The sequence below is a fragment of the Lipotes vexillifer genome, unplaced genomic scaffold (genome assembly GCF_000442215.2).
Source record: "Lipotes vexillifer unplaced genomic scaffold, Lipotes_vexillifer_v1.1 scaffold394, whole genome shotgun sequence".
Taxonomy (NCBI): Eukaryota; Metazoa; Chordata; class Mammalia; order Artiodactyla; family Lipotidae; genus Lipotes; species Lipotes vexillifer.
This window is the reverse complement of record NW_006791731.1, coordinates 855,370-862,067: the sequence shown is the minus strand read 5'-3', so window position 1 is coordinate 862,067 and position 6,698 is coordinate 855,370.

The following is a 6,698-nucleotide window of genomic DNA, read 5'->3' as shown; positions in this document are numbered from 1 at the left end:
CCGTGGCCGCTGGGCCTGCGCGTCCGGAGCCTGTGCTCCACAGCAGGAGAGGACACAACAGTGAGAGGGCCGCGTGACCCAAAAAAAAAAAAAAAAAAAAAAAAGATCCAGGTCTTGGGAAAGAACACAAAAGGCTTTGTTCGAGTGACCAGCTGGATGCCTGAGCGGGGTTCCAGGGCTCGGTGTGACCGTGGTGGACGCAAGTCTGCCCTGATCTCCTTCTAGGGGTGGCTGAGGCTGCACCACCAGCCAGCTTGTCTCCCTGCCATCTGCTTCCTCCCCTCCTTCCCCAGGAGCTTTCCCGAGGCCACTCCCTGAAACCGTGTCAGACTCTGCTTCTGCGAGCTGACCTGGACGCGTGCTGTGCTGCCCACCTGCCCAGTGACCAGCCTGCTTCCTTTGTATGGTGTGCCTCGTTCCAGGACAGCCTTCAGAGGGTTTGTGAGCCAGAGGAAGCCTCAGGTAACAGGGCCACCGGGGTGGCTGGAGCAGTGAGCTGATCACCTGAAGTCTGGCAGGGGACCAGGGTGGGAAAGAAAAAAGGCACTTCGCTGACCCAGCAAAGGCGGGAGGGCTTTCTGGGCCACGGGGTCAGGAGCAGCCGGTATGTGTGGGGGGTGGGGGGGGGCCCTGCAGGCTGTGCTGTGCCGCCGCCGGGGTGCCCAGCAAAAGGAAAACCAGAGGAGCAGGACAGACTCCTGAGCGGGAAGCTCAAGTTTCCTGCACAGCAGGGATTCGTGGGAGGGAGGGTGCTGGGGCCCTGAGGGCCATTGTGGGGGGAGGGCCTGAGGTGCTGGGAGAGGCCCTGTGCCTGCGGCTCTGCCCTACGCAGCTGGGTAACCGTGGCTGGGCCATGGCCCGTTTGGTCAGCAGCGATCTTGGGCCTGGTACGAGCCTCCCTGGTCCCTGACCAGGCAGGCCATGAAGAGAGGCCTGGGAGTGGGTGCCTCGAGTCTGAAGTGGGGACCTTGGGGAATCAGCTGGACACAGGGGTCTGGAGCTCGGGAGAGACAGACCAGGGCACGTGAGGGGTGTCCAGGGCCTGGGGAGTGGGAGACAAAGCAGTTTCAAGGGTGGGAGACACAGAAGAGCCCAAGCGCACAGAAGCCAAAAGACAGGTGTCCCAGAGAGGCGGCTACCAGCAGAAGTGGCCAGAGGGGAGGGTGGCCTCGTGGCTGGGGGGAGGGGCCGAACGGATTTCCCAGGACTGGAAAGGGACTCTGAGAGGAGGCCCCTCCTGTGGTTTCCTGGGAGCAGCACCACTTCAGGTGGCCCGAGGGGACAAGAGGTGGGAGGGCAATTCCTGAGGAGGGCGGGTCCACATCCCTGGGAGGGGGCGTCACCTACCAGTATCCTGAAGGGCAGCCTGCACACGCCAGGCTGGGCTGGGGGCTGCGGAGGGGCCTCTCTGGCTGTCCATCTAAGCCAAATCAGAAGAGAACCGGATGGCCAGGCTGCCTCAGGCTCACACACGGAGGCAGTGACCTTGGTTGGCCTCTGGCCCACTTTGAGCAGCGTCAGAAAGATCCCACCCACCTGCACTGGGTGCAGACTGCAGAGATCAGGGGCCCTACAGGAGCTCGGCATGATGGGTGGGTAAGGGAGAGCGCAGTCACGGAGGCTGGAACCCATGGCAGAGCCCCTCCCGCCTCTACCTCCCAAGGGTCTCGAGATGGCCCCGCGCAGGGGTCCCTGGTGCCCATCCACCCCCGACGGCAGGTAGCTCCCTCCATCGGTGAGCACTGGCCTCCCTCACCCCAGCAACGGGCCAGGAGCCGTCCCACCCTCTCAATTTGTCAGCCTAATTGCCTCGCGCCCTGGGTGCTCGGACCGGCTCCAGCTGAAAGGCAGAGGGCGGGGCAGGAAGGAATCGGACCTGCACGGCCCCACCCAGGCGCGCACCAGTCCTGCCCGGAAACCGCTGGGCAGGCGAGACCCCTGCTACGTCTCCCACGCCAGTGCGGGGAAGCAGGCTCGGGGGCGACTGCCAGGACACCCGCGCACCAGGGCTAATTGGGAGGGAACCGGGCCTCAGTGCCCCGCTTGCCCGGAGCGGAGCCCAGAACCCCGGGGCACCTCTGGGCGCGTCGCGCCCCCGCCCCAGCCTCTGCAGGCCCCGGGCCGAGAGCCCCCGTAGGTGTCTGGGCTTCGCTCGGCGGCCGCCCCACCCGGGCCGGCCTGGCTCTCCCACCTGCCCGGACGGTTCCCGCAGCACTCCGTACGCAGTCCCTCCGTTCGCTGCCGTGCCTGCGACCGACGCCTCCCGGTTTAAACCCGCTCAGGCCCCTCCCCGGGGCGGCACATGGTGCTTCCGACGGGTGCGGGCGCCCTGAAGCCGGGAGGGGCGCGGGACCGGGAAGCCCACGCGGGGCTGGGTCGACGCCCCCGCGCGCGCCCCTCGGCCGCCACGGTCTGTGAACACCCCTAGGCGGGGAGGAGGGCGGCTGCCGAGGAGCAGGGTCCTCTCGCTCCTACCCAGCCCCTTTCGTCAGCTCCCTCAGAGTCACCACGAAGGAACGCGGGCGGCCGCGGGGAGCAGGGTGCGTCCCGCGCCGCCCTGACGGCCTCTGAATGGAGTTTGCAAGGTAAATGCGCCCCCGCCAGCCGCGCGAGGAGTTTCGCTTTACAAACGTGGCTTTATCGCCCGAGGGTGCCCATGGGGCCGCTGGTGCAGGCGTTGAACTCGACCCAGGTGCCCCTCCTGTCCAGTGCCCTTCGTCGTCCAGGCCCCGCCCCCGCCTCGGGGCCGGCGGCTTGCGCTGCTGCCTCGTCCTGGGGCTGCCGGGCCAGGCTGTGCTCAGAGGCTGCCTCCACGACCGAGTGGCTTCCCTGCCTTGGCCGTGGAAGAGGTGGGGTCTCTGTCCCCAGCAGGCTTCCAGTCTGTCTGGAAGGGATGACCAGGCCTTGCCCCATGGGTTCAGCACCTCCACCTGGGATCGGAGCAGGTGTTCTGTCCACCAGGAGGACCTGGGCCCCTTCTCAGACGCCAGTCCCAGCACCCACCTTCCGGGGCCGGGGACTCCTGGAGGAGCTGAGGAAGAAGGGCCAGAGCCCAGGACAGGAGCCACACGTGGATCTTCTGGCTGGTCCTCCCCTTTGCTGCCCAGAGATCCCAGATGGACAGGCTGGAGCAGGTGCCCCTTGCCCCCCAGGGTCAGGACCCAAGGCCTGTCCTCTGTCCCCAGTTTCGGCCCTGAGGACTCAGTCTTTCCCCTTCCACAGGCCTCACCTCTTTCCGGGTCGTTCTCGACCAGATACTCATCCGGGGCCACCCAGCCACCTCACGTACCATGAGGGCACCTCGAGACACCTGCGCAGGCACAGGGGCCGGGCTTCCAGGGTAGAGGGTGCCAGCGTTGGCTCCCGTGGCTCTGTCCTCACTCCCCCCCCACCCAGGCCCACGCTCACACCTGCTCACCAAGGCTTCCTGGACCCTGGGCCGACCTTTGGCCGCCTCTGTCCTTGTCCCTGTCTGCGTACCCCACCCTGGCTATGCTATGTGGCTGCTGCTGGCCGCTGGAGAGGCCTGACCTGATAGAGTAATGAGCTCCGGCCTGGGCCACTACCCCGCCCCCCCCAAGGCATGTCAGGCCAGCTGCCTTCGCCCCGTCCCTGCTCACCAAACGCCAGGACGCCGTCCATGAGGTCCCACTGGGAAACGTGCCGAGCTGGCTGTGGCTCGTGGCCGGGAGTGCAGCCCGGAGCCTCTTCTCTGTGGGGTCCAGTCAATGCAGGCAGCACTGCTGCCAGGCCACGAAACCCAGGTGTGGGCCAGCTCCTCGCCGTGGGAAGGAGGTGTGAGGCTGCCCAGGCCTGGGTCTCTCTGTGCCCAGGGGTGGGTAGCACGCCTGCCTGTGCCGCCCCTGCCCCAGCCGTGCCCACTGGGCCTCATCCCTCCGGCTCCTCTCGCTGGGGCTCTAGCCCCCTGTGGTGGCCTCCAGCTCAGATCTTCCAGGAACCCTCCCCGGGGGCAAGCCTCGGTGACTGTCCTGCTCCCGAGGCCTTTGGGCTGTCCCTGGTCAGCCAGAGCTGCTGCCTTCCTTGGAGCTCTGGTTACCACTGTTCTATGAATAACCACTCTGGGGACCGCATATAAGTGGAATCATGCCATGTTCGTCCTCTTGTGTCCAGCTTACTTCACATAGCGTAGTAACTTTATACTTCATCCGGGCTGTATCATACATCAGGATTTCATTCTTTTTAAAGGCTGCCCCGTATTCCATTGTATGTATATACCCAATGTTGTTTATGCTTTCATCTGCTGGTGGGTACTTGGGTTGCTTCGTCTTTCTATTTTATTTTTTACTTTTTTAGCGTTACGCGGGCCTCTCACTGTTGTGGCCTCTCCTGTTGCGGAGCACAGGCTCCGGACGCGCAGGCTCAGCGGCCATGGCTCACGGGCCCAGCCGCCCCGCGGCATGTGGGATCCTCCCGGACCGGGGCACGAACCCGTGTCCCCTGCATCGGCAGGCGGACTCTCATCCACTGCGCCACCATGGAAGCCCCTCGTCTTTCCTTTCTGAAAGCTTACCCTCACTCATGTTGCATGTCAGGGGCTGGCTGAGGCTCCGCTCTGCCACCTTCGCTTCAGGATCCAGGCTGATGAAATTACCATTATCTGGAATATCGCTGGTCCTCCTGGCTTAAGGAGTGAGAACTTGGGAAGGTCTTATACTGGTCAGTATAAGACAGCTAAATGCTCTGGTGTGAGGGGGCCACGTGCCACTCCCTCCCCGCTGGCCAGCATTGGTCACATGGTCCCCCTGACCACAAGGGGTGGCAATGCAGTCCTCCTGTGCACTGGATGGAGTAGCACCGGTGAACGGTACAGCCCCTCATTCAAGACCATCACACTTATCCCACCTGTCATGATTTTAGTCATTCAGTTTTGTAGTTCATCCTCTAAATCAGCGGTCCCCAACTTTTTGGCACCAGGGACCAGATTTGTGGAAGACAGTTTTTCCATGATGCGGGGATGGAGGGGGAAGGATGGCTCAGGAGGTAATGCGAGCGGTGGGGAGCGACAGATGACGCATCATTTGCTTGCCCGCTGCCAGTCGGCGGCCTGGGACTTGGGGACCCCTACTCTAAATAACGAGTAGCACAATTTGACACTGATGATTGCTTTCCTCATAAGTGATCTGGCATCGTGCTACGACAATTTCCTATGACTTCTGCCAAGTGAAAACTATTGACTTTATCTCACGTGTGCAGTTGTTTGGACGCTCTTCTGACCCCTAGACAGTGCCTCGCCCAAAGCTGAACCTACTACAGGCACAGCCCAGAGATCACCAACAAGGTAACATTTCTGCCATTGAACAACTTGGGGTTTAATACCTGAACTTCATAGAACATGTGTACCACTCAGTTCTCTTTCTAGCGATATTTACACAGGAACATTTTATCTTCACATCACCCCAAATCAATAAACGAGCTTTAATCGAACAGTGTGCAGGGGAAATCTTGAATGAAACCTCAGATAGGATGGCTAGATGGCCATGACCACCTGAGGGTGTTGTGCAAAGCTCGCGGTCAACAAATGTCTGTGTGGGTGGGGGGATGGGGTGGGGCTAAAAGAAGCCACGTCCCTGCAGATGGACTTGTTAGCATCCGTGTTCATCGCCGTGTTTGGAAAGCAGTGTGTTTAGCACTTTGCACTCACTTATCTGTATGTGAACTGACTGGCTTTTAGTTACGTTATAATTTTTCCCACGTAGATGTCCAACTGATACTTTTGTGGAGAATGTCTAATTCTTGGGAATATTCTCTTGCCATTAAAGGGAAGAGGCCTGTGTGTGATCAGTCAATCACAGTACACGGCCTAAATATTTTTTCATATAATGTCTATTCCATAGCATAGGTTATCTTTTTCAAACTCTAAAAAAACTTTGCACACTCGCTATTATTACTGATGTGCAAATCACATTTTCACGTTTACTAAGATTGTGGATAAATGCTTTGTCCCCATCCTCACTCATCAGTTCATTTTTTTCATGCCAAAAGAGGTTGAAATCAAAGCAAAATACATAATCTTTTGAGTGTCATATATTATAAAGAAACCAGGCTCTGGGGCTTCCCTGGTGGCGCAGTGGTTGAGAGTCTGCCTGCCGATGCAGGGGACACGGGTTCGTGCCCCGGTCCGGGAGGATCCCACATGCCACGGGGCGGCTGGACGCGTGAGCCATGGCCGCTGAGCCTGCGCGTCCGGAGCCCATGCTCCGCAACGGGAGAGGCCACAACAGTGAGAGGCCCGCGTACCGCCAAAAAAAAAAGAAAAGAAAAGAAACCAGGCTCTACATTTTTTTAAATGTCACCTTTTGGAAGAATACATGTTTAATAAGTTTCCAAAAACGTCCTACCTGTGGCGGCTGTTTTGGAGATTAGAAATCTGTATTTGCGGAGGACAGGTTTCAAGACCAGTGTCCCGTGTTTGATATTCCCAGTGGGGGATTTCCTTGAAGACGCTTGCTGGTCAGTTCTCTAGCTGAGGAGCCCCTGCGTGTTGAGAACCACGCGTTGTTCTGGACGACATCAGAGCATCAGCCCCTTCAGCGACTGGACTGTTTCTTCCTCAGGAGTTGGTGTGGAGCCTCCCAGACCAAACACCACACTCAATTTCCCTGTCAGAAAGCTGGGGTAAATTGTGTATATTTGTATAACTGAAACACTTTGCTGTATACTTTAAACTATATATATAT